This window comes from Strix uralensis, chromosome 5, assembly GCF_047716275.1.
Source record: "Strix uralensis isolate ZFMK-TIS-50842 chromosome 5, bStrUra1, whole genome shotgun sequence".
Classification (NCBI taxonomy): domain Eukaryota; kingdom Metazoa; phylum Chordata; class Aves; order Strigiformes; family Strigidae; genus Strix; species Strix uralensis.
Genome location: NC_133976.1, coordinates 21,643,515 through 21,668,957, shown reverse-complemented (window position 1 = coordinate 21,668,957; position 25,443 = coordinate 21,643,515).

The window sequence follows — 25,443 nt, the reverse complement described above, 5'->3', positions numbered from 1 at the left end:
ATGGCAAAACACTAATGTATAATATCTTCAATCTTCAAAACATTTGCCTAACATTATTCTTAGGTCTTGAAGAAACAAATTAGGACTATGACTGCCAGGCTAACTAAAAAGACAAATTCCATGCTGGGTTCTTCTTCTCAACAGTACTCTGTTAACAATTTTTTGTTAATTAAAGGGCCTCAGCTAACCTAGTACTTCAGCAACTACACTATGGAGATTTTTAAACTTTTAGAAAACTGAATTACAGCTTGATTATGAACAGAAGATACCACCATCCCAAAGTCCTTGTGTTCCAAATAGAGAAAAATAAAAGGCTGAAATAAACCTTCTGGTGAAAATATTTCTGGCTACATCTCAAATAAAATGCAACTTTCAGAGTGGTGACAAGGTTGTAACAAAATCCTGTTCAAGATTTTCTTATGGCTGCTGTTTGTCAATAGCAAAAAAACCCCAACTGCAAGTTGTCTTAAATCCCTAGTCAATCCAGAAAATGTTGACTTTTATATTACTCTGGCTTTTGTTTGTTTGCTGCATTAAATATAATGGCAAAACCTCTGGATTGCGGTATTTCTAGAAACTTTGTTTTAACTGATGCAGACTACAGATATTATTATGAAAATCAAGGTGAGTCAGTGTTATTTTTATCCAGTATATTGAAAATGGTCGTAATCAAATTACAAAAACTGCTGAAAAATTTGTATGTGCCTCAACACTCACAAAGGGACTTGTTGAAAATAATTATTTTCTTCCTGGAAAATATATTACTATTTTAGATGGTTCAGGATTTTTTTCAATGTTCCTTCCAAGGAAAATTACTGGACAAAGAGGAGGTATGATGGCTTGAAAATGAGCCATGAAACGCACATTTTATAAGTGCAAGTTCAGTATGACTTCATCATATTGTGGTTCTCTTTTGGCATGTTGTTCATATCCTTTAAATACCAAGCAGTATATCCCAAGTCTGTATATAACTTGAGGACAGACAAAGTGCTTCCCTCATGCTTATACCACACAATGTGACAGAGACAGGTGCAGGTGGTGGTGGGTGGTCTGAAAGAAACAGGAGAGGCAGGACTCTACTGCCTGGACATTGAGCAACAAGGACGTTGCAGAACTGGCATATTCTCTTACCTATGAACTATTTCTGGGGGTCCCCCTTCTCTTTGTTGTGTGTGGATATACCTCATGTGTCTCAGCCATGTGAAGATTTTCCTGTGTAGCTCACAGGGCAAGTAAAGTTGCATAATCCTCCTTGAAAGAATCTCCTTGTAACCCCAAATTCTTTTTAAGTTATGATTCATTTCACCTCTTAGGAAAGGCCAACAGTAGCCTGTTAGCCAATTTTGCTTTGTACTATGCTGTGTGAGTAATTATGCTGAGGCACATTGTATTTATCCTGGTAGAGAAAAGAAATTACTAATTACCAGAAAGATTTAATTGCACTTCTTTTTAATCAATATAAAATATTTAAACTATTTCTATTATCTCTACCTCACAGAATTCTTTAGCTTTCAGTCTGTTTTCTTAGCTTTTTCAATTAGTTTAGCAGAGCTAATCAATAGATCAGTTTCCATATATAGAATCAGCAAAGCAGGGCCTTCTAAATTACACTACTAACTGAAGTACAGCCCTTTTCAGCTCATTAGACTCATTATAGAAAATTGTACTTGATTCACAGGCTTTATAAAATTTTTCTCAGATGACAGAATTTTCTGCTCTATCAAATTTAACTTAATAGTAGGTTATTTAGAGATAAGTAAGGAAACCACCTCCAGCTTTCCACCAGAGACTGATAAGCTAATTTGTTTCACTTAGCTCTGAGTGTGCTGAGAATGGCTTCACACTTTCTAAGGACATGGACTGTGCCATGTAAGCATAGTCCTATGCTGAGCAAAACTCCAGCACTGAGCCGTGAGGGAGCACAGAAAATACACTGCATGCAACTGTAAAGAGAGATATGGAGCAGTTCCTCTAATCGTTGACCCTTCTTTCTGTTTCTAGATTCATTGTCTCCTGATAAGGAAGGAAGCTAATTACTTTTTCCAGGAATACTGGGCAGTCTTTGTCCATTCATTCCTTGTCCTGTACATCTGGGTAAGGAGTAAGAAGATGCTAGTCTTACACACTACAGTTATTTTTGCTTTTTCTCCATTGTAGTTTTATTGCCTTAGTAACCTGCAAATCGTTTCATGTCCTACAGCTATCCCACACGGTATGGTATGTACACATTCACGAGGCAAGAACATTTTTCACTATAAAATGATTGTTCCTGATAAAAATCTCCATTTGTAAAAATACCAAGCTCAGGGAGGATACATAATTTGCCAAAGAAGGAAGACTTTTTCAGTAATAGAACCTCAGAAAATGGCTCTAATTCTCTTGAAGGCAGGTTATTTCATTTAACTGTTACTGCAGAGCTGTAGAAAAGCAAGTATTTCTGGGTAACTTGACCAGAAGGAAAACAATTACGCTACATTACTGAGCTGTAGTAATATGTTTTCTTGGCAGCAGACATGCTTCTGTGGTTACCACCACGTATAATCTACCCTCTTTAAAGACTAGAGGCTGGAAAAACAAACAGTTCAGAGGTGTACAGTACTGAGTCCCACGCATTGGGTATGTGTTAGAAAACTGTATTTCAGTTGTGGGTTCATAAACTTGTTTTACTTCATTTCACACATACTCAGACCTGCTGGTTCAGATACTCTATTTTAGATTAAGAGAGAATATGGTTCATTTTTCAAAGATCAGTTAAATCATTACTGAATTCATTGGCAAAATAATAGAAAGAGAAGCAGCAAGGAAGCATGACAAAAAGACTAGTGAAGAAAACAGGTATGAATATACAAGGCACACACTCTCGTAGCTTATAAAACCTCTTCTATGCCTAAATGCACATGCAATGCTGTTAGAACTTTATTAAGACTGAAACATCCATTGCTCAAAGTTTAGAAAAAACACCTTGAAGATTACCTATGCAACTCTAATTCAGCTTTCTTGTATATTTACATTAGGACATTAATGTTAACTACATGACTATGTATTCTTGTTTTTAAAGGCCCTTTATTGCTTAATGAAAATGATAGAAGATGATTACTCATTTGAGAAACTGTTTAAAATTGTGGTTTAGATTAATCAAGTTAGTTATCAGTGAAAAAGCCCAGTGTCCCAGGCTTTATCTATGTCCAAGAATCCCTACTCTACACATAGGCAGAATATTAATTTTAAGGTGAATACTTCTTAAGCTGTTTGATACTAGAGATTAATATTTGATCTCATCACAAACATTCCTGAATTTGTTTCTGCAACACCCTTATTAATCAAGGGCATTGTAATCTCCAATTCGCAAATAGGACAGAAGGGTAGAAGAGAAGGGCTAGATGTTCAAAGGTCAGAGTATCAGGGTATTTTAAGGTGCTGCTTGGGATATTTATTTAATTTTCCTGAGAAGCTGATGTTATACAGTTATTCATGTTTTTCAAGTTCAGGTTACAGTAAGGTCAGTTGCAGTTCTGAGAGTAGAGAGTTTGTCATACGTCCTTATGTCTCATGCTGGACATGTAGGACATGAGCACATGCAATTAGCGATGACCTCAGAAAAGTCTGGTTTGCATGACTTGCTTAGCATCACACAGATGGGAAGATGGAGGGAAGAAATTAAATACCTCAGAACCAGATTCAAAGATCTCAACAAGGAAATCCTCCCTTTTCTTTCTGATGTCTTATTTTAGTTACAAACAACCTCTTAATAATAAGACCAATGCACTCTTTGACTATGCCTCTTATGCACTGAATGCACAAAGATTCTTGTGGAAATGATCACATCACTAAAGACTATATCATAATGCATATGTATAAGGAGGCTGAATTAATACCACCATAATATTTTTATCCTGGAGTTTTGTAAGTTCTGAGTTTTGCATTTGTTTTCTTTCTTATATATAGGTATGCATCTATGTACATGTTTTGTGTGTAGAATCATGCAATCACAGAATGGTTTGAGTTGGAAGGGACCTTTAAGTATCAGCTAGTTCCAATCACTCTGCCATGATCAGAGACACCTTCCACTAGATCAGGTTGCTCAAAGCCCCATCCAGCCTGGCCTTGAACACTTCCAGGGAGGGGGCATCCACAACTTCTCTGGGCAACCTGTTCCAGTGTCTCACCACCCTCACAGTAAAAAATTTCTTCCTTATATCTACTCTGAGTCTATCCTCTTTCAGTTTAAAACCATTACCCCTCGTCCTATCACTACACCCCCTGATAAAGAATCCCTCCCCATCTTTCCTGTAGGCTCCCTTTAAGTACTGGAAGCACACTATAAGGTCTCCTTGGAGCCTTCTCTTCCTTAGGCTGAACAACCCCAACTCTCTCAGCCTGTCCTCATAAGGGAGGTGCTCCAACCCCCTGACCATCTTCATGACCCTCCTTGGGACCCACTCCAACACATCCATGTCCTTCTTAAATTGGGGACCCTAGAGCTGGACACAGTACTCCAGGTGGAGTCTCATGAGAGTGGACTAGAGGAGGAGAATCACCTCCCTTGACCTGCTGGCCACACTTCTCTTGATGTAGCCCAGGATATGGTTGGCTTTCTGGTCTGCGAGCGCACGTTGCTGGCTTATATTCAGTTTTCCATCCACTACTATTCCCAAATCCTTCTTCTTGGGGCTGCTCTCAATCCACTCATTGCCCGGCCTATATTTGTGTTTGGGATTGCCTCAACCCATGTGCAGGACCTTGCACTTGGCCTTGTTGAACTTCATGAGGTTTGCACGGGCCCACCTCTCAAGACTGCCAATGTCCTTCTGGATGGCATCCCTTCCCTCCAGTGTGTCATCTGCACCACACAACTTGCTGAGGGTGCACTCAATCCCACTGTCCATGTTGCCAACAAAGATGTTAAAGGGATGTTAAATTTCCTTTCAGCTACAACCTGAAAGTAGAGACACTCCATCTCAGAGCATCACAGTGCCCTCCTCATGCATCCTGAGCAGGGGTCAGGGTCTTGACCTAAAGGAGGAACTAAGAGATAACAGTTGCAGGTTTTTATGCTCTGTGAACAAGAAAGAAATGTAAATGTTTCCCACATAAACTATTTCTATCAGCAGATAGAAGAAGAAATTTGCCAATACAAGAGATTTGGAATTAAAAAAACCTAGGGTCCATCCTGGATTCTAGCAGGATCTTCTGTTCACCCCAACCTTGAGTCATTTTGCATGGCCCTCTCCAATCATCCTATTGCAATTTTACCATCCTGGGCTGTTTTTCCCTTCTATTTTCCTCTTTACTCAGCCTTAGTCCCAACATGGGTGGTTTGGTACCTCTCTGAGATTTTTGAAACTACTAAAACAACAACCAAAAAATCTCTCTTATGTTTTACTGTTCCTACCATCTCCTTTTCACAAGCTGGTTTTATAGTCAGTTCCCACAATTCTTGGTTTGTTCCATTCTACCTAAGTTTTCCAAACGATCCTACTTCCAGCCTGCTGTATTATGTTCCAGTTTTACTCTCTGCCTCAGAAAGCTATCTAATCTCAGTGGCCATGCTTTTCCAGCAAACCGTACGCCATTTCCTCCACTGCTTCCTTGATTCATGTTACTTTTCTTGTCAGACCAATCTATATGTTGTTTCTTCACTAGCTCATGGATGCAATCACCCACACACCAGACTCCAGTCTCATTCTCTACAGCAAACCTCATGCAGCTTTCTTTCCCTCAGGCATCCAGTCTTATGCTTGATTAGCCCAATTTTCTGTTTTCCAACTGTTGATCTTATTTCTCCTCCTCCCCAAACCTTGTCAGTTGTATTTATTTGTTAATACAATCTTATTCCTCCCTCACTGTCTTGCCTTGTGTTTCTCTTTATACTGTTTGGGGAAGAGCCTGAGAGAGGGCCAGGGGCAGATTATTCAGACTACAGGATGGGCAGGTTCACTGCCTGTGGTTGTGATGGTAGGTTCAGTATTCCAGCTAGGACATTCACATAGGTATGATCATGTACAGGTTTTCTAGAGAATTAGTCAAAGCAGGACCACAGAAGATAGATGCAGCAAGCAGATGTACCATCCACACAAGAATGTGCTTACAAGGTAAACAGTCTGGTACAAGGTGAACAGTCTTGCTAAACAACAGAGGTAAAAGAAAGGGAGCAAAAGAAGGCCTATTTATGGATCATGAGCTCTTCCTTTGTTGTATGATAGATAAGGTATGTAAAAATACAGATCAGGATGGAAGTACAATATAAGTATCTTGACCTCTATAAAAAAATAAGGGTAAAAAACTTGCAAGGTTTTATTGGTCTCAGAATCCTTCATGATGTTGTGCCAATACATGGCAAGAGCATACATGAGTTAGCATGTGTTTGTTAGAGTGTGAGCATGTTAGAGTGTGAGCATGCTAGATTTAGTCCATGGTCATTCTCTGAAAGAAAATAGTGCTGGAGTCCCTGGACAGAAAATTTACCAGCCCCAAGGTCTCTAAAATTTCAACAGTGGCAAAAAAACTGAACTAGGAAATGTTAAACAAACAGGTCCAAGCTCAGATAAAAGCAACTATTGCGTTTAATGGCTTTTTTGAGTTTTCACATTTGACCTCCCCCAGACACACTTAAAACCCAGAAAAATCTGTGCAGCCCTTCCTGAGGGTGGCAAAAGGCACATCCCTGATAGAAAGGCTTTTTCCTTTTCCTTTAGATAACTTTTACTTTCTTTCAAAGGAAAGATTTCTCTTGTTTAATATGAACAAAGCAGTATATTTTTCTCAAGATTCTTTTTCAGAAATATCCAAATCATTCTGAGATAAATTAAAATATATATAAAAATAATGTAATTCTGCCTAAGAAAGGCAACCAGCTTTTGAAATGTCAGCTCAATTATTTAAAATACAACAAAATTATAGGTGGCGGAATACAGCATCTTATAATGGGAAGCTTAATAAAAGACACAGTTACCACTTCCATATCTAACACTGAAACTAATTGAGAGTGCTCTTTTCCTAGAGGGTGTTTTACCTGTTTTGGAATTGTTTCCACCTTTGCTTTTTACTTCTTATCACCACTGAAGAAAAAAAACAACAAACAAACAGAAGACAACTCACTGCTTAAATTCAGATTGCAAGGGAGAAAATGTATTGTAAACCAGACCACAATTAGTGAAAGCTGATCTGAAGAAATATTCAACAGCAACAGCTCCCTGTCTACACAGCTACAGAAGTGATTAGTATTAGGACTATTTTCCAGTGAATCTAACCACCCAAAAAATTCAACAGTAGCAAGAATCTCCAGCATCAGTAAATTCACACATTTTTTTTTTTGTTTGTTCTGGATTTTCAACCAAAACCTTTCAATTTTGAGCTTAAAATATGCAAACATTTCCAGGTCCCAGCCCATATAGGAAATATTTGGGGATGGAAAGAGTAGACAATGTTTCAATTTCTTTGTTTTCTCTTCTAAAATATTTAAAGATAATTCTAAAAATTCTTCTGGAATCTCATTCAATAATCTGCTTTCTTATATCTTGTCTACAATGGGATTTACTGAATGGCATATCTCTATCCCTTTCATAGACTCACATAGAAGTTTCCTTATTGTGCTTCACTCCGGTGCAGTTTGTATTCCATCAAAACCAGAGCTGTAAATTTGTAAAACTTCTCAAAACAGTGTCTTGCTAGCATGCTGTTTCCATTATCATGCTCCTGTTCAAACCTTGATATGGCCTGGGTTATGGGACCTGGTCAAACTGTAGCAGCTGGATGTAAAACAGCTCAGCAGAGAGTGGAAAATCAAACAGTAGGAAAGATCTGAGGAATGCTGGGAAGCTACAGGTGGCAGAGCTCTCACAAGTCGATAACCTTGGAAGAATCCTTACACTCTATCTGTCTAAAAACTCTTTTATCAGTTTTACTCAGGGATTAAATTGTTTTTGAAAAACAAAATCAAAATGAGATGGAAAACAAACCGATGTCATTTGGAAGATTAGGACATATTTAAATGCTAGACTTTTTGTCTGCCTAATTTAAATACCTGCTTTCCCTCTCAAAATACATATGTGTGTATACACATGAACATATATACATATATGTGTATGCATGTACTATTTTGCTTACATAAACCCTGATTTGCACACTGATAGCATAGTCAATTATTTTCACTGAAAAGTGTTTGAATTCTTTCTCTCAATTGTAAGTATTTGCATGTGATCTCAAACCTCACAACATTTAATCTAGTTACCCTCAAAACACTCCTTAAAGGGTGGGACAGCTCCTGTGGCTGGAGAACTACAGCACAGAGAACCACAGTCTAAGTGATTTACAAGAGTAATATCTCAGATGAAATAGGAACAGAAATAGGGTGAGCAAGGGCTTCAAACACTTCCTGTCTTTTGATATTAAAATAAAGGCACAATGAAATGTATCTTTTAACTTAAATATGAGTATATTTAACATCAAAATGGATATTCTAGATATTAAAAATCCTATGATTCAAAGTGATTCTTAAGCCTTCACTTTTTTAAGACTTAAATCATAATAAATAAGTAGCTATGTTTGCAAAAGCCTCTGAAAAGTATATGAATCTTTTAAAGAATCTTTTTGCTCTTTTGAAGACAGAATTTGGATGGATTTTTTCCCAGTTTTATCCACAGACTGTCAAGCTCCTTCCAAATTCTGTTCCTCATCAGTGATGTGGAAGTTCATTATTTTAAAACCTGGTCTCATTGTCTCTTTGCAAATCCATACCAATTACACTGTTCAAATTGTATTTCACTGACACTGAGAACATCAGATAAAGAAATTAAACCTGGGTATGGCTGAAAAGGGCAACACCCATAGAAAAAGCAGAAATAAAAAGGAAATGAGGGTGATAGGGAGTTTAAAAATAAGTTCCCAGATGTACATCTGATTTATATGTTCTTTCCTGTAATGCCTGAAAGTTTGAATCACCTCACATCAGAGGTTATAGATATTGTCCATTGTCACCTTTTTAAAAGCTCCAGAGGCTTATATATCTCTGCTTAGTTCTGGACAGACATGTGTGTTTTGTATTACTAGCAGGCACCTAGGGGCATCCTTCTATTCTGTCATAAGGGACTATGGTCTAAACTGCTGTATGTGACATTTCCAATACTGTTTCAGTGGCTGCCTGAAAGCTCTTTACACAGACTTCAGGCTTTTCACCTTGCTTTTTCACCAGAGGGGAACTCAAGAACAAAGGGTCAAAGAAAACCACAGCATTCTTAGAGACTGGGACCTAAATGTCCCTAGAGAGAGACCAGCCTGAAAATTAAATAATCTTATGTTGACAGATGGTCTTTCATATGATAGATGAAATATATGGATAAAAGAAGATGGAGAAGTTTAAAAAGCTGCTGTCTCTGTTGAATTATTTCTGAGGTACATAGAACATTTCACTTTATATTTCTCTCAAAAGTATTAAAAAAACTTATGAAAATTAAAAAAAAAGAGAAAGAAAAATGTTACTGCACATTTGTTTTGCTTTTCTTTGACCTGTTTTTCTGTCACAATTCAATTTACCTGCACCTTTAATCTGCTACAAAAGTACATTGTTATGTTCTCTGCATATTTTTAACACTTTTTTCCCAGTGTAAGATCTTTACAGAGTTTTTTTGGATACTTTATATTTATTGTATTCTGAATGAGTCAGCTCAGGAAGTCCTGTTCTTTCATTTTACATAGATCAGACTGGTTAGTCTCAGCCAACTGCTCAAAAACCCAAAGGCCCAAAGTGAGGTTATCCATTTTATGTGAAGTTATGCAGATATGTCTGCTGTCACCTGTCTTGTTCAGCATGTACATGAGGTTGCCTGGGTAATTAGAATGAAAATCTGTGCTGCACTGACATGGCACACAGATCAATGTTTCTTTCTCAGCAAACCAGCAAACCCAGATGGTACAATGTCTTTGCCTTCACAGTGTCTGAGTGCGACTGAAACTTGGCACTCAGTTCAGACAAAAGAGGGATTATCAAGAGAGACAGGAGGGGGAGGAGGTGGGCAGCAAACACGAATGGCAGGAATTGGTTTTGCTCCTATAACCATAACTCATCCTTATCAAAGAAGTTCATAGTGTAGAGCTGTGTCATGTAACTAATTGTTCTTGGTTCTTCCAGAATCATCTTGGGTCAAAACCACTCCTTTATATAGCATAGCTTTTTGCAAGATAGAAAAAAAAAAAAAAAACAAACCACAACAAAACAGTGCTTCAGCATGCAGCTCAACATGCTGATTCAAATCTGTACATACTTGGGTTGTAGCTACATGAGAGACAACCCTTTCCTGAGTGTGTTAGGGCAGCAGTTTATTTTAAACTTATCACTCACAAGAGTGATGTCCAGATACCAGACAAGCAAGTGTTTGGTTTGGAAGCCATGGTAGGTGCTACCCACATGTCCTGTCAGATCTCAAGGGCTGAGGTGATGGATTGACAGTATACTAATCAGCAGACAATGTGTGTTGCTTCTTTAATATAGTTCAGTACAAATTTCATAGTGGTTAAGGCTTTATACAGTGTAAGCAAATCCTCTTGATTTTGAACAGAAAATAGCCCATGTAGACATATTCTTATCTCATATGAAGTGATTTTGGAGAAACATACTATCTAAGAAAAAGTGAGCTCATTCCTCTGGCCATTCTGAAGTGACTAAAACCAGGGAAACTGCAGTTATCATGTCAAAGCATTTGAACTACTAATCTTTCTTCCCAGCAGCACTTACTCATTCAGACTTGTCACTGTTGTAATGCCATCACATGGCTTGTATCCTGCTATCTTGGGACTGTCATAAGCAGACAGGCTCCTGTCTGCTCATATTGTAGTGTTTAGAAGTATCCTGAGTGAACCATTAGCCTGTGACATAGCTCATATCGCTCTCATGCCTATGGATCAGTGAACAGTTTTCTTATGTAGCTCAAAGAAAAAAGTCCTCAGGGAATGGAGTCTGAAACTAGACTTCAGTTGACTTTACTGAAATACTTTCTCCTGCACAAAATAAGAACCAGTTTTGAATCTCATCAATTTGAATTCAATGTCATTAGTCATCAGACAAAATCTATGCAGCTGATATTTATAGAGAAGAATAACAGTAAAAATATGAGAAATATGTTGATCCTATCACTCTGCACTTGAACTAGTTAAAAGAACTCTGTGGAATAACCCAAGATGGAGCAGCAAAATTAAAATATCAGTATAAAATACTTCTTATAACTCCATACTCCTCTGCTAGTTTCTTTGACACTATTTCTCAGGTTAATTATCTCTCTCCTATACCATTAATAAACAAAAAGGGATAAACATCTACATCAGCAATAATTTTTTTTTGCTTTCTATGACTTTTAGCTAAAAATATGTTTATTATGTAGGAGCACTAGAGCATGTTAATTTCTCTTGGAAAAAATGACATTCAGCAAACAAGAAAAAGACATGGATAATGATCTCTCTCTCTATATATATATGCTTATTGATGCTCTGCACACAAGCATGTACAAGCAGTAATTCTGGTAGCCCTGTGTGATAGTTACAGTTGGTGCACACAAATCTGAGGTACAGAGCACTTCCAATTTCAATAATTGACTACAAGGTCTACTTCTCCAGTCTCTCATGGGAGTTCATGAGGACATGTATCTGGCACAATGTTAATCATATTTGTTCTGACACACAGCAGTACACCAACTATTTCCCTTGGCAGATTACTTTCTATTACCCTATAGAAAAACGGCTGACATCTTGAAAATGCTAATGAGGGATATATCAATTTTTATAAGAGCTTGGACAGCTTCCAAATATTTTTAAATGTACTCAACAGATTGTGAAATATACTCAGTATATGGTTATAAATGCAATATGTTAACTTTCTTTTGTTGCATGCCTTGTAATCTACACTGACAGAGATTAAATATGAGTGGATGAACAAATGTTGCTAAAATATTAGTTTATTTTTACTTTTTTTGCCTAATTACTTGTTTTTCTTCAGTCATTTCTTCCACCCTAATTGAACAAAAATATAATATCTTTACAGTTGCTACATCAGTTTGCACCACTGAAAAGTCTGGCCCATTGTATTTTGAGCCAGAAAATGAAATTATGATTGGATTACAAAAATAAAACTCCAAACCAACTGGAGTGCGGAAATACTTTATTATTAAACTGTGATGAAAATGCTCTAAAATTATGCCTCTACCTATTCTCTTTTAAATGTTTTCCTAACAGAATAGCTTCCAATTTAAGGGTAATCTGGTTTTATCACAAGATTTATCATAACTGAAACACCAATGTTCTCAGCCAAGTATAATGAGACACACACTCATGAACAGATTTGCCTTCCAAGATGTAGTCTCTGGATTAGAGCTGTGGTATACTATTCTTTGAATAAAATTACCTACAGGCACAAAAAAATCACAACTGGAGATTTTTTTATTCATTCTAATCTGACTGATGTTAACAAAAAAAAAAAAAAAAAAAGAGGAAAATGAGCAAAGTAAACCAAAGTGAAGAGGGAGGGAGGGAGGAAGGGAAGGAAAGAGGAAAGGAAGAAGGGAAAGAAGGAGTGAAGGAAGAAGGAAATGAAGGGAGAACATACGAAAGAAAGGCAGGGAGGGGTGAAGGTGGGCAGGCAACAGGGAAGGAAGACCAAGCAGAGGGCAGGTAGAGGCATGAATCAGGTGAGCTGCTGAAGGTTCTGGCAGTTACTTTTGAATCATGACCAATGAATAAAAAAGCTGATCTATTTAATCCTACAGTTAGCTAATAGAATTGATATCTCTAAGTATTTCTGTTATTTATAAACCAAAGCCCTTAATGATTGATTACAAGTGGGAACAAATTAATTGAATAAATCCAATTCTACTATTAAAAAAATATAGAACTAAGTATATTCTTCCTCCAAAATATTGGACATATAGCTGCTCCAAGGTGAGATCCAAAATTCATGAAAGTAAATGGAAAAATCCTTTCTGGTTTCAGGCAGTCAAGCTTATATTTTCAACAGTTTCACCTCTCTTATTTTTTCCTTGGTTATATGAAGGAAATAGAGATGCTGGGAGCATCCATCTAGCCAGTGGAGAACACTGTAAACAGATCAAAACATTATGTTTTACATTGTTTTGCAGAGGATCTGCAAGACATACTGATTTTGCAGCATCACCAAAAATGCAATGGGATATTGTTTGTTGTGACATTAGTTCTAGTGAGAAGTGGAATACTCTGCAGCAAACTTAATCCTAAGAGCTGCAACATTGTCTTTTTGGAGTCTGATGTTATGAACAAAATATAATAAATCAGCAAAAATAGCTTTCTGATAGAAGGAGGTACTTGCAAGATTTGCAAGACAGTGAATATACTTGGAAAGTCTGTACTGTACTGAATAAGCTTTAATTATTATATACAACTCCAGGAAGTGTTTTATATTCTTTATTCTTTGTAATAAGCCACAATAGTAGTGTTGAAAGTGTCAAAAACTGTAGAGTACAGTGCATACATGGCAGAAGATAGCACATTACTTTAAGCATAACAAATGAAAAATAAATTCCAAAAGCACAAAATGTTTAGCCAAGGTAATAATTTTGAACAACATCAATGAAATATTCACAAAAGTATGCAGTAAACTAAAGAATTTAGCTCCTGAAAGCATTCTGTTTGTGACAAGAAATAATTATTAGATAAATTGGTTTCTTATTGTATCCATAGTGGAATGACAATAATTAGATTACTGTAAATGAAAACTCTTTCATTTCATTTCTTTGATTTTATGCATGCATTCTGAAAAAGACTAGTTATAGGCAAAACTCTTCTGCTTTATTTCTAAAGGCTCAGCTGTAAATCTAAGGACCCTGACATACAAACATTGCTGGATATAGGTACAGAGTTGTGATATTTCTACTCTCGGCCTTTTGTACTGGTCTTCCAGAGGCTTCTGTGTCAGTAACATTCTCAGGAAAAGAAATGGACATCGGCATCTTAGCCATCATAGTTTATAACCCAGCACATTATCTCAAACTCACCTTCAGTAATGGCTTCAGCTATAGCTTTAGGCTGTGCTCTGACATTGTTGTGGTGTGGGTGTGTTTTATTGACTCTGTTATGGAAACAGGAAGTTAGGAGTGATTAAAACTGCACTCATGTTGGTAGGAGTCATCAAAACTCCTCTGTCAGTACAACAGCCTTGCAAATCTGTTGATCGGTGTAGACAAAAGCAACAGTTCTGTGAAGCAGTCATTTCCTAGCACAATTACAGACAGTTCAGCAATTTTATGAGGTTATAATTTAATAAATGAAACACTGAGATGTTCTTCCAATGCTGAGGAGATGAGGAAGGGCACCTGGTTTGGTTTGGAAGGTCTCATAGGCAAAAGACCGATGACTTCTCCCAAGGGAAACTGTGTGGCTGCCATCCTGGGAACATTCCCCTTGCACCTGTGCTGTTGGGACACAGAAGTCACTGAGCAGACTGTGGGCCATGGCATGAATAGAAATACTACAAATGTCATATAAATAGATATTAATAACTAATAAAGAGTGGATTGAGAACAGAAAACATGCAAGATGACTAGAATCTGTAAAGAAAAGAGCAGGATTATGGGGACACCTACCAAAATTATAGACTTGTCTTGGAAATGCATGAAGTTTCTGGTATGCCAACCAGTAAGGTACTATGAGTTGGTCAGGGATGTTCCCAATACTTTGCTATTATCCTCAGTCTTGATTTGTAGTTTAGAGAACTTGAATCTGAATCCAGACACTAATGGGCTATTTCATTCCCAGAAACAAAAATAGAGCATGTCCATATTTGAGAAAGACTGATAAAAATGCATTGATTTACAGCAGAAGAAGAGAAAGCCTGCTATAAAGAATTATTGATGTGCTCACATGAAGGGTGAATAACCATAGAAATAATCTGAGATTCCAGATCACTGAGAAGTCCTATGAAACAGATTTTGCTCTTCCTTCCAATAATCTCTAGATTTCAGGCAAAAATTCATATCTAGCCACTAAAGCAATTTTAAAATATCATTCAGAACACCAAGTTTATGAAAAGTCTGAGGTTAAATCAAACAGCAAGTCCTAGAAAAAGTGTTTACATTATGCTTTATAAAGTATGAGTGTGATTCTGATAAGCATCTTGGTGCTACTGTGATATAAGTAGTAAATAACAATAGTAATAATGAACTATTATGTTATATAACATTACAAAACTAATTGGGTTTAGTAATGGGATTATAGTTGATTTTATGTATTAATTTTTGTTAATACAGAGCTGGTGCTTACTGTGCGATTAACTTCTTTAATCAGCTTTTTTCTTTTTTTTCTGGATAAGTTAGGCCAGACACACAAACCATTAAAAAACCTTCATGATAAATATCACTTTGGCATTGCATTGCACAGCTGTAGCCATTGAAGCTGTAACACACTTGGTAGAACTATGCAAGGAGATGAGCAAATATAAACTGTTGGAAAAGTAAAAATAAACTGTTGACCCTCATGCTAAGTTCAACTTATTTACTGATAACTTGTTCTTAAACTCTGTACCTGCTGAATATAAACCATTGCCTTATTACAGCTGCGAGATAGACAAATTGCTGCAAAAAACAAACGAAGTCTGATAAGGGAACTCAGCTGAATCAATGGCCAGCTAATTACCTGTGATAGGACCTGTTCCAGTTCATAGCAGTATTGGCATGTGGATGAAGTACTGAAGCATGAGAAATAGCTATCATGAGGGCTGGATGGACATTTTTTGCACTAGATATATTATTTAATGAAGTCTTCTCTGCATTGAATAAATTATTCAAAATAATGTGCTTAATATGCAAATGTATACCTGATTAAATGCTGTTCATTAAGTAATGTATTTGAAGAGTAGTAACAAACATTAATTGGACATTGCTGAGAATCATTTTTGCAAATATTTAAGCAGTTTTGGCTCTGGTCTTGCAGAAACTGCTCTCTACTGATGACACTTATATTTATGTGGATTCCTACTGAAATAAATGAGACTCTGAGATTATATCTATGCTACTGTACTAAAATAAAATTACAACTGTTCTCTTGCACCAAGGCAATTAGGCATTAAGTAGTCAATTTTCATACTACCAAACACACTTAGGCTCCATGACAGGGAAGCCACATGCAAACTACCATAGTCCTGGACTATGCCACTTCATGTACCATGTCCAAGAAAGATTTGGATAAGGAAGAGCTGCAATATTGTATACATGGTCTATATAGTGTATATATGAATGACAGTGAATACCATGTGTGGGTCTACTGAAAACAGAATGTACTCCAAGAAGTATTTTTACTATATTTTGGAAACACCATTAGTGTACAGGTTTTTCAGCTGTCATTTGAAATATGTGCTGATGGAGACAAGTAGAGATACCAAAACAGTGTCTTTAGTCCTTTGAGTGCAGTGTAGACATCTTATTCTTGTGGGGTTTAGATCATTCCTTACTGTGTCATTTATCAAGGCCTCCAATAAGAAGGAAACCATGGCAGAATGCCTATAATCATGTGGATGAATATGTGACATGATGGCAAATGAACCAGTGGAATAAACCATGAGGAATCTGTGCTTTTTGAATGGGCTTTACTCATGTTTTTGTGCCTCATGCCCATTCTGGACAACACTGAATAAATAGCTAGAATACAAAGTTTAAGCAAAAGCTTAAACTAGAAGGCTGGGCAGATGGAGGAGTTTATTCACGTTGGTTTTTTCTTTTCCTCACTTTCAAAGATCTGGTATTTTGTGGGGGAAATATATGATCATTAGACAGTAGTGTGGCAGGCTAACAGAATTTACATGAAAATAGTTTAAGTGTAGGACACCTACAAATAATATATCAGGGTTGATTAATTCAGCAGAAATACAATGTGTTTAAAAAAAAAATCAACAAACTGGAGTATTCATCCAGTGATCTCAACAAACTCTGCAAAGGAGGCTGACATTATTATCTCAGTTTTACAAACTGAGAAATTAACACTCAATTATGTGAGTTCATTTAACAGTCTGATGCTGCTAGTTGTCATTCTAATATCAGAGCTAAGATTCAAATTTAGGATTCTTAACCCATGATTTTATCTGAATTGTTATCAATATTTGTCAATGGGTGTGTAGAACTCTTACTTTGGAGAGCAAAGTTCAAATCCCATCTTTGCTTGACACTTTGTTTGAGAGAAATTAAAATCTCACTTTGTAAAGAGAGTGACCAAATGAAAAAATTACAGGTTATTCTGGTTTGTGGAATTTCTCCTATCCAAGTTGTTCCACTCCCCATAAATAATTGAATTATTCAGGAAAATCTTCTGATCACTTTTGGTTCACTGAAATTTCTGTGCCCACAGGAAGAGTTTAGAGAAAGTTCATGTCAAAACTTTTTTGACACAGCTAGTTACAATACATTTCAGACAGGAACTTCTGGTTCAGTGTCTGCTCCAGACCAAACAGACTCTATATTTGAATCTGAATCTCTCGTCTGTTAAGTACATACAGACTTTAATCACTCTGCTTTTTAGAAAGTGTAGTGTTCTTACACTGTATAGAAACTTTTAAGAAGACCAGAGAAGAATGATTTCAATATTCTTGTTTTAAACAGGAAAGGAATTGGGTTTTCCTGCTAAAATCAGAAAATGCCGAGTGCCACAAAGCTAAAAAAATATTTCAGAATAAAGAGAAAATATCTGAATTCTTCAAATCATATAGGGAAAATGTTAAAAGTCATTAGAGGTCTGTTCCTATTGCAACAACCATGAAAACCTCTACTGACATAATAAAAGATTTTTCAGCAATACTGACTGCCTACCCAATGCCTATAGATTTTTTTAGATGTATCTACATTCGCAAGTGAAAAATAGGGACACCTATTATCCTGAGCTGTGGTAAAAGCCACAGAAGAAAACAAATAAAACCAAATTCTGTGAATACTCTTCATTGAGATTCACTGCTTCATTGCTTAAAATTATTTACTTTGTTCTCACCTATTTAGATTAAGTCATTAAAATCACCACCAAATTTAGATAATCCTTGAGAAGGAATAAAATGATTACAATGATTACAAAGACGCTGTGAGGCTATGCAGGGCGAAAATCAGGAGGTCTAAAGCCCAGCTAGAAATTAATCTGGCTTCAGCAATCAAGGATAACAAGAAATGGTTCTATAAGTATGTCAGCAGCAAAAGAAAGACCAGGGAGAGCCTCCATCCCCTGCTAGATGCAGGAGGAAACACAGTAACAAGTGATGAGGAAAAGGCTGAGGTGCTTAATGCCTTCTTTGCCTCAGTCTTTAATAACAAGACTAGTTGTACTGAGGGAATCCAGCCTCCACATCCAGAAGACAGAGACTGGGAGAATGACCACCCTGCAATCCAGGAGGAGATAGTCAGTGACCTACTGCATCATATAGACATACACAAGTCTATGGAACCAGATGGGATACACCCGAGGGTGCTGAAGGAGCTGGCTGGGGTGCTCACCAAGCCGCTTTCCATCATCTACCAGCAGTCCTGGCTGACCGGGAAGGTCCCGACAGATTGGAAATTGGCCAATATGACGCCCATATATAAGAAGGGTCGGAAGGATGATCCAGGAAATTACAGGCCTGTCAGCTTGACTTCGGTGCCCGGGAAGCTGATGGAGCAGCTCATCCTGAGTACCATCATACAACACATGCGGGGCAACCAGATGATCAGGCCCAGTCAGCATGGGTTTATGAAAGGCAGGTCCTGCTTGACAAACCTGATCTCCTTCTACGACAAGGTGACCTGCTTATTGGATGAGGGAAAAGCTGTGGATGTTGTCTACCTTGACTTTAGTAAGGCCTTTGACACCGTTTCCCACAGCATTCTCCTGGTAAAACTGGCTGCTCATGGCTAGGATGGGCACACGCTTCACTGGATAAAAAACTGTCTGGATGGCTGGGCCCAAAGAGTTGTGGTGAATGGAGTTAAATCTGGTTGGAGGCCGGTCACGAGTGGTGTCCCCCAGGGCTCGGTTTTGGGGCCACTCCTATTTAACATCTTTATTGATGACCTAGATGAGGGGATCGAGTGCACCCTCTCTAAGTTTGCAGATGACACCAAGTTGGGTGGGAATGTTGATCTGCTCGAGGGTAGGGAGGCTCTGCAGAGAGATCTGGACAGGCTGGAGCGATGGGCTAAGGCCAACTGTGTGAGCTTCAATAAGGCCAAATGCCGGGTGCTGCACTTCAGCCACAACAACTCCCAGCAGAGCTACAGGCTTGGGGAGGAGTGGCTGGAGAGCTGCCAGTCAGAGAGGGACCTGGGGGTGTTGATTGACAGCCGGCTGAACATGAGCCAGCAGTGTGCCCAGGTGGCCAAGAAGGCCAATGGTATCCCAGCTTGCATCAGAAATAGCGTGGCCAGCAGGGACAGGGAAGGGATCTTACCCCTGTACTCGGCACTGGTGAGGTTGCACCTCGATTACTGTGTTCAGTTTTGGGCCCCTCACTACAAAAAGGACATTGAATTACTCGAGTGTGTCCAGAGAAGGGCAACGAAGCTGGTGAAGGGTCTGGAGCACATGTCGTACGAGGAGTGGCTGAGGGAACTGGGGTTGTTTAGTCTGGAGAAGAGGAGGCTGACGGGAGACCTCATCGTCCTCTACAGCTACCTGAAAGGAGGTTGCAGAGAGCTGGGGATGAGTCTCTTTAACCAAGTAACAAGTGATAGGACAAGAGGGAATGGCCTCAAGTTGCAGCTGGGCAAGTTTAGACTGGATATTAGGAAACGTTTCTTTACAGAACGGGTTGTTAGGCGTTGGAATGGGCTGCCCAGGGCAGTGGTGGAGTCCCCATCCCTGGAGGTGTTTAAGTTGCATTGACATAGAACTTAGGTATATGGTATATTTTGGAATTGTCTGTGTTAGGTTAATGGTTGAACTAGATGATCTTCAAGGTCTTTTCCAACCTTGATGATTAGGTGAAATAGAGCTATCTCAAACTTCTCAACTGTCCTGCAGAAGCCTTTGCTGCTATCCCACAATGTCTTTGTTAGTGTGACTCAGTGGGAGCCATGACTGATCACTCAATTTACATTTCTTGTTCTTGCTGTTGCACTAGACATACAATCCCAGATGTTCCATGAATAAAATAATTGTAGTGAGTCTGCGAGTGCCAATTTTTATTTGTCACTTCTCTTCCTAAATCTGCTAGGGCTCATCCCAACTTTTTGAAAGCTGGTCTGTCACTTTTTTGTCTAAGTGGTTTCTGTCTTGTAGGGACCTATGAACAGAGATTATAACCTTTCAGAGTGCCATGAAGATGAAGGGAGATCATCCCTAAACAGAATTGCAGTCAAGAAACTATTTGCTATTTGCATTTTAATAGTGTCCAAAGCCTAAGAATTGTTAAGCACTTGATTCCATTAGTTACTGCCTCATCTGTTTTAGTATTTAACCCCCTGTACCTGAAGAATGCAGGGCAGGCCAAATGGCAAATGTGCAAACTATCCTCAAAGGTCCTGAGACTGAGCTGTAGATTTTGTTTCTGTTCTTTTGTACTTTCCCTTTTGTAACAGGTAAACTGAAAATAAATGCAATGCAAGCTCAGCTACAGCATCCTGAAGAAGACTGTCACTAAGTCATAAACTAAAGATTGCTCCAAATAAAACATTCTCATCAGAACAGATTCGTGTTGTGCCATTAACAAACATAACTTTGTTCATGAGAATTTTTTCTCAGATTTCTGTGTCTGACTTGCTGTGAATTCTGTAGAGGACTGTAATATCATATTATATAGACATTCTCAATATGATGCCATAGATTTTAGTTGTCATGTTATTTTCTCTGTTCCAAACAATTTAAGAGAATCATAAACAAGGTAAGACAGCAATAGCTAGGCAATCACATTACTGAATAATAAAAAGGTCTAAGTGGGACAGAACTCAGAGATTCAAAGTATATGAGATGTTAATAGTCAGGAAATTTGATTCTTAAGGATGAACATGAGAAGGAAAGAAAATAGAAGAACTGACACCGCAATGAAAATAGAAAGCTATTGAATGGAGTTTGCTTTAACAGAGTTTTAGAAGAAATTTTAATGTGGTCATTTACATAAGGAGGACCTGCTAGTGGTGTAGAGATCTAAGTGGAAAAAAATAAAGTGCCTATATGATAAACCTATAAGATAAGCTTTTCTGTTGTATTTGCGGAGGGGTGGGAAGTGTTAGAAAAAGCTTTCCACTTACAGAACTGTTTATTCTCAACTTAGGTTCACTAATTTAAATGTCGCAGTTGAAGGTTTATCTCTAGCTGTGTGAAAAGTGCAGGCACATACCTCAGGCAGGCATTTCACTTAATCTTCAACTTGTTTCTATGTAATGATTAACCTGGGTAAAACTTTAAATAGTTATTGATCATTCCATTACCTAAGCAGCTGATAGAGCAGAGGTTAAGTTTATGGAAAAGTAACAAAGTTTTGCCTGGTTTTATCCTTTAGATTCTGTGCTCTGAATACTTGCGCCCAAATCTACAAAGCATGTGTGAACTTGTTTAAGAGTGTAAATAGTGTCCCTGAAGTCAAGGATATTAATTGCTTACTTAAAATCAAACATATATTTAAGAGTTGTGACAGATGAAGGTCATACCTGATGCAGCACAATCAAGCTTCAATTAAGTTAATGTTAATCTTTATATTAATGTATAGTTCCTACACTAAGAGGAATTTTACTTTCACAAGACAATATTTAGAGAAGTAATTTTTTTTAATTATTCTTTTTAGATTGTCTGCTTTTAGTTTTTCAGTTTTGATCAGATATATGTTTTAGTGAGGCAGATGATGATTGAAGAGCAAAAAGTATACAGGCAACATAAACCAAAAAAACTTAAAGACTTTTCTGTATCCTGAAGCTGTGAGGTTCACTGACATTGTGTGAAGATATTCCCATTGCTGCAATAACATTTATTATTACTAAGTATGCTACTGGGAACTCCTAGTCTCCCTTATGTTTAGTGAATAAGTCTAGATTTTATTTACTCAGAAAATTTTCCATTGTCTTTTTCACACGAGCAGGGTGAAAAAGAGTCATAGTAGATGAGATGTATCTCAACCTACATTCAGACATCACCAAAAAAAGATTCATCATAAAGCAGACATCTAAGAATGTCTGCAAAATACCAGTTCCTTTCCAGTTGTTAGAACAGGAGAGATAATGACTTGCTCACATTTAAATATCTATATCACAGGCATGTAAAGCTATACAGGTATGAGCTGCATTCAGAACATCCTATAACCTTTCTACAGTGATTATTTGTTTAATTACAGGTAACAGTGAAGGGGATAAAGCACTTCACAGAATCACAGAATCACAGAATCATCAAGGTTGGAAAAGACCTTGAAGATCATCTAGTCCAACCATTAACCTAACACTGACAGTTCCCAACTACACCATATCCCTCAGCGCTATGTCAGCGCGACTCTTAAACACCTCCAGGGATGGGGACTCCACCACTGCCCTGGGCAGCCCATTCCAACGCCTAACAACCCGTTCTGTAAAGAAACGTTTCCTAATATCCAGTCTAAACTTGCCCAGCTGCAACTTGAGGCCATTCCCTCTTGTCCTATCACTTGTTACTTGGTTAAAGAGACTCATCCCCATCTCTCTGCAACCTCCTTTCAGGTAGTTGTAGAGGACGTTGAGGTCTCCCCTCAGCCTCCTCTTCTCCAGACTAAACAACCCCAGTTCCCTCAGCCGCTCCTCGTACGACATGTGCTCCAGACCCTTCACCAGCTTCGTTGCCCTTCTTTGGACACGCTCGAGTAATTCAATGTCCTTTTTGTAGTGAGGGGCCCAAAACTGAACACAGGAATCGAGGTGCGGCCTCACCAGTGCCGAGTACAGGGGTAAGATCCCTTCCCTGTCCCTGCTGGCCACGCTATTTCTGATGCAAGCCAGGATGCCATTGGCCTTCTTGGCCACCTGGGCACACTGCTGGCTCATGTTCAGCCGGCTGTCAATCAACACCCCCAGGTCCCTCTCTGACTGGCAGCTCTCCAGCCACTCCTCCCCAAGCCTGTAGCTCTGCTGGGGGTTGTTGTGGCCGAAGTGCAGCACCCGGCATTTGGCCTTATTGAAGCTCATACAGTTAGCCTTAGCCCATCGCTCCAGCCTGTCCAGATCTCTCTGTAGATCACTTCTCAGTGCTCTTGCTGTTAGATTTCAACCAATATAATTCAGTACTTCTACTAGCTGAAATAACCAATGGGTCCCTCCATTGCTGAAGAAGAGAACTAGAACATATTAAGATTTAATGTATGATATGTGTTTCTCTGAAAACAAGATTGGTAACATGCTGTCCTTGTTCAGGGAAAGCTGTGAAATGACAATCTAGTTAAAATGGAAATACGATATATTTCAATAGCTCCTTTTTATAATCAGTGTATTCAAAGCACTTTCTAAGCTAATCTTAATGTTGGTGTGCTGTGATCATGCCTTACATAGGAATAGATACAACTGTAGCTATTAAGGTCCTCTACCTCTCTGAAATTCCTATCCAGTAAAACCTGCTTCACTGAGTAAAGATAAAACAGTGGGATACTGGGTTCACTTTCTAATTTTAGTAATGACCTTCTATACTACAGAAATAACATCTACAGAACACAAAACAGCAGTATGAATAGGCAGATTTCAATTTAATGCCTCTTCTTACAGACTGAACTTGGGAACATCTTAAAAAAAAGTTGTATGTATCAATATTAATGTTCAGCATTTTGCCCTATTGTCACTAACCCCCTACATTTTACTTAGGTGTAAGAATGGGAGAATTGATTTAAAGAGATCCAATCCATGTTCCATCCAAGAACTTTAATAAAGTTTAAGCAATACAAAAAATATGCACATAGAATTGCTTCTACTTTCTACTATTTAATCTCTCCGCGTGCTTTAAGTCAAGCCAGGACAGCACTGCAAGTACAGAATTGGTAAGAGCGATTGCTGTCTGTGATCCAGCCCAAAAAGGATTAGCAATGATTTAGATTTAAAATAAAATGAAAAAATTTTCTGACAAGATTTCTGTAATTGGTACTGATAATTCAGATATGTTCAAATCAGCATTCGTATTATCTGCTGTATTGGGAAGGCTTGTGTGGAAGGAGAGAAGAAAAGACTCCTGACACTACAGCAGTATTCTCAAATATGAAATGTGTAGTATTCCAACCTGCAGAATATCTGACATTATGTTTGCTCTACAGGGACATTGAATTAAATTTCAGACGTTACTGCAGTCATTGTAATCAATGGACATTCTATCTGCATTACAATTTAGATTAATCCATTTTTCATTGCTTAATTGACTTGCAGGTTTTGAAAAATACTGCAAAGAAATTCTAACTCCACTTTGTTAAGCGCAATGTGAGTCATGCCAGCATGTAGATATAGCAATTGCCAGTTCTACTTTTAGAGGTGGAGACTTCAGTGATAACACACTGCAAATATATATCCTTTTTGATTCTAACTTGATATGATAAAGACTAATTGTCTAAATATACCTTTTTTACTAAGGATGAATTATGGAAAAAAAAAAGAAAGCTGTTGTCTGTTGTTGGTGTTTCTTTGGGTTTTTTTTCCCCTCAGTTTAAACCACTTCTAAATCTTACCATGTTTACACTAAATATAAGAAAAATTTTATAGAAAATTCAAACAGCTCATCTATACTGAAACCCTGTGTTTACTTTCTCCTTCCTACTGCTTGTTGGTTGCATGTACCAGTTATATCTTGTCTTTGAGGCAGTAAACTCTATGGAGCAGGAACTGTCTTGTATTCTGCTTTATGGGGCCTAACAAAATGCAACGTCTACTTGATTTAACCTCCACCTGCTCCTGTAATATAAGTTGTTTATAGTAATGTTCAGGTGTAAGAAATAGTTGACTAAGGTAATTTTTATTTTACACATGGCTTTGGCAAAGATGTGCAATTATCCAATTTGTGACAACACAGCACAGTCTTCAGGTGGCACTTATTTCTCATTTTGAGAAAGACATCGATACATAAATTGTTAGGGATTTTTGAAAGGATCAAGCGAAATATGTGTGCCAGATAGTCTGGCTACTGATCAAATATATTTCATGAAGCTGTTCCAGATATAGGATGACAAGAACATGTTGTGATGCTGTCATCACCTTGGGAGCCCCAGCTCCAATATTTGCCCTTGTAAGCACTAGCCTAGCCCTGGATCTCTTAGAGCCATCTGACCTTGGTCTTCCTTGCACTACACACTTCTTAGCTTCTAAAAATCTCCTTTTGTGATATAGGAAATAGATTTAGATTTTCCCTCTCTTTATGGCCCTGCATACTAACAAGATAATTTTGTTTCTTCCACTGGGAGGTTTGGAAATGGTCTTTTTTTCTCAATTCTCATCACTATATCAAACCTTTATCAATGAAGCATGTTCCACACTTCAGTAGGATAACTCATATGCCTGAAAT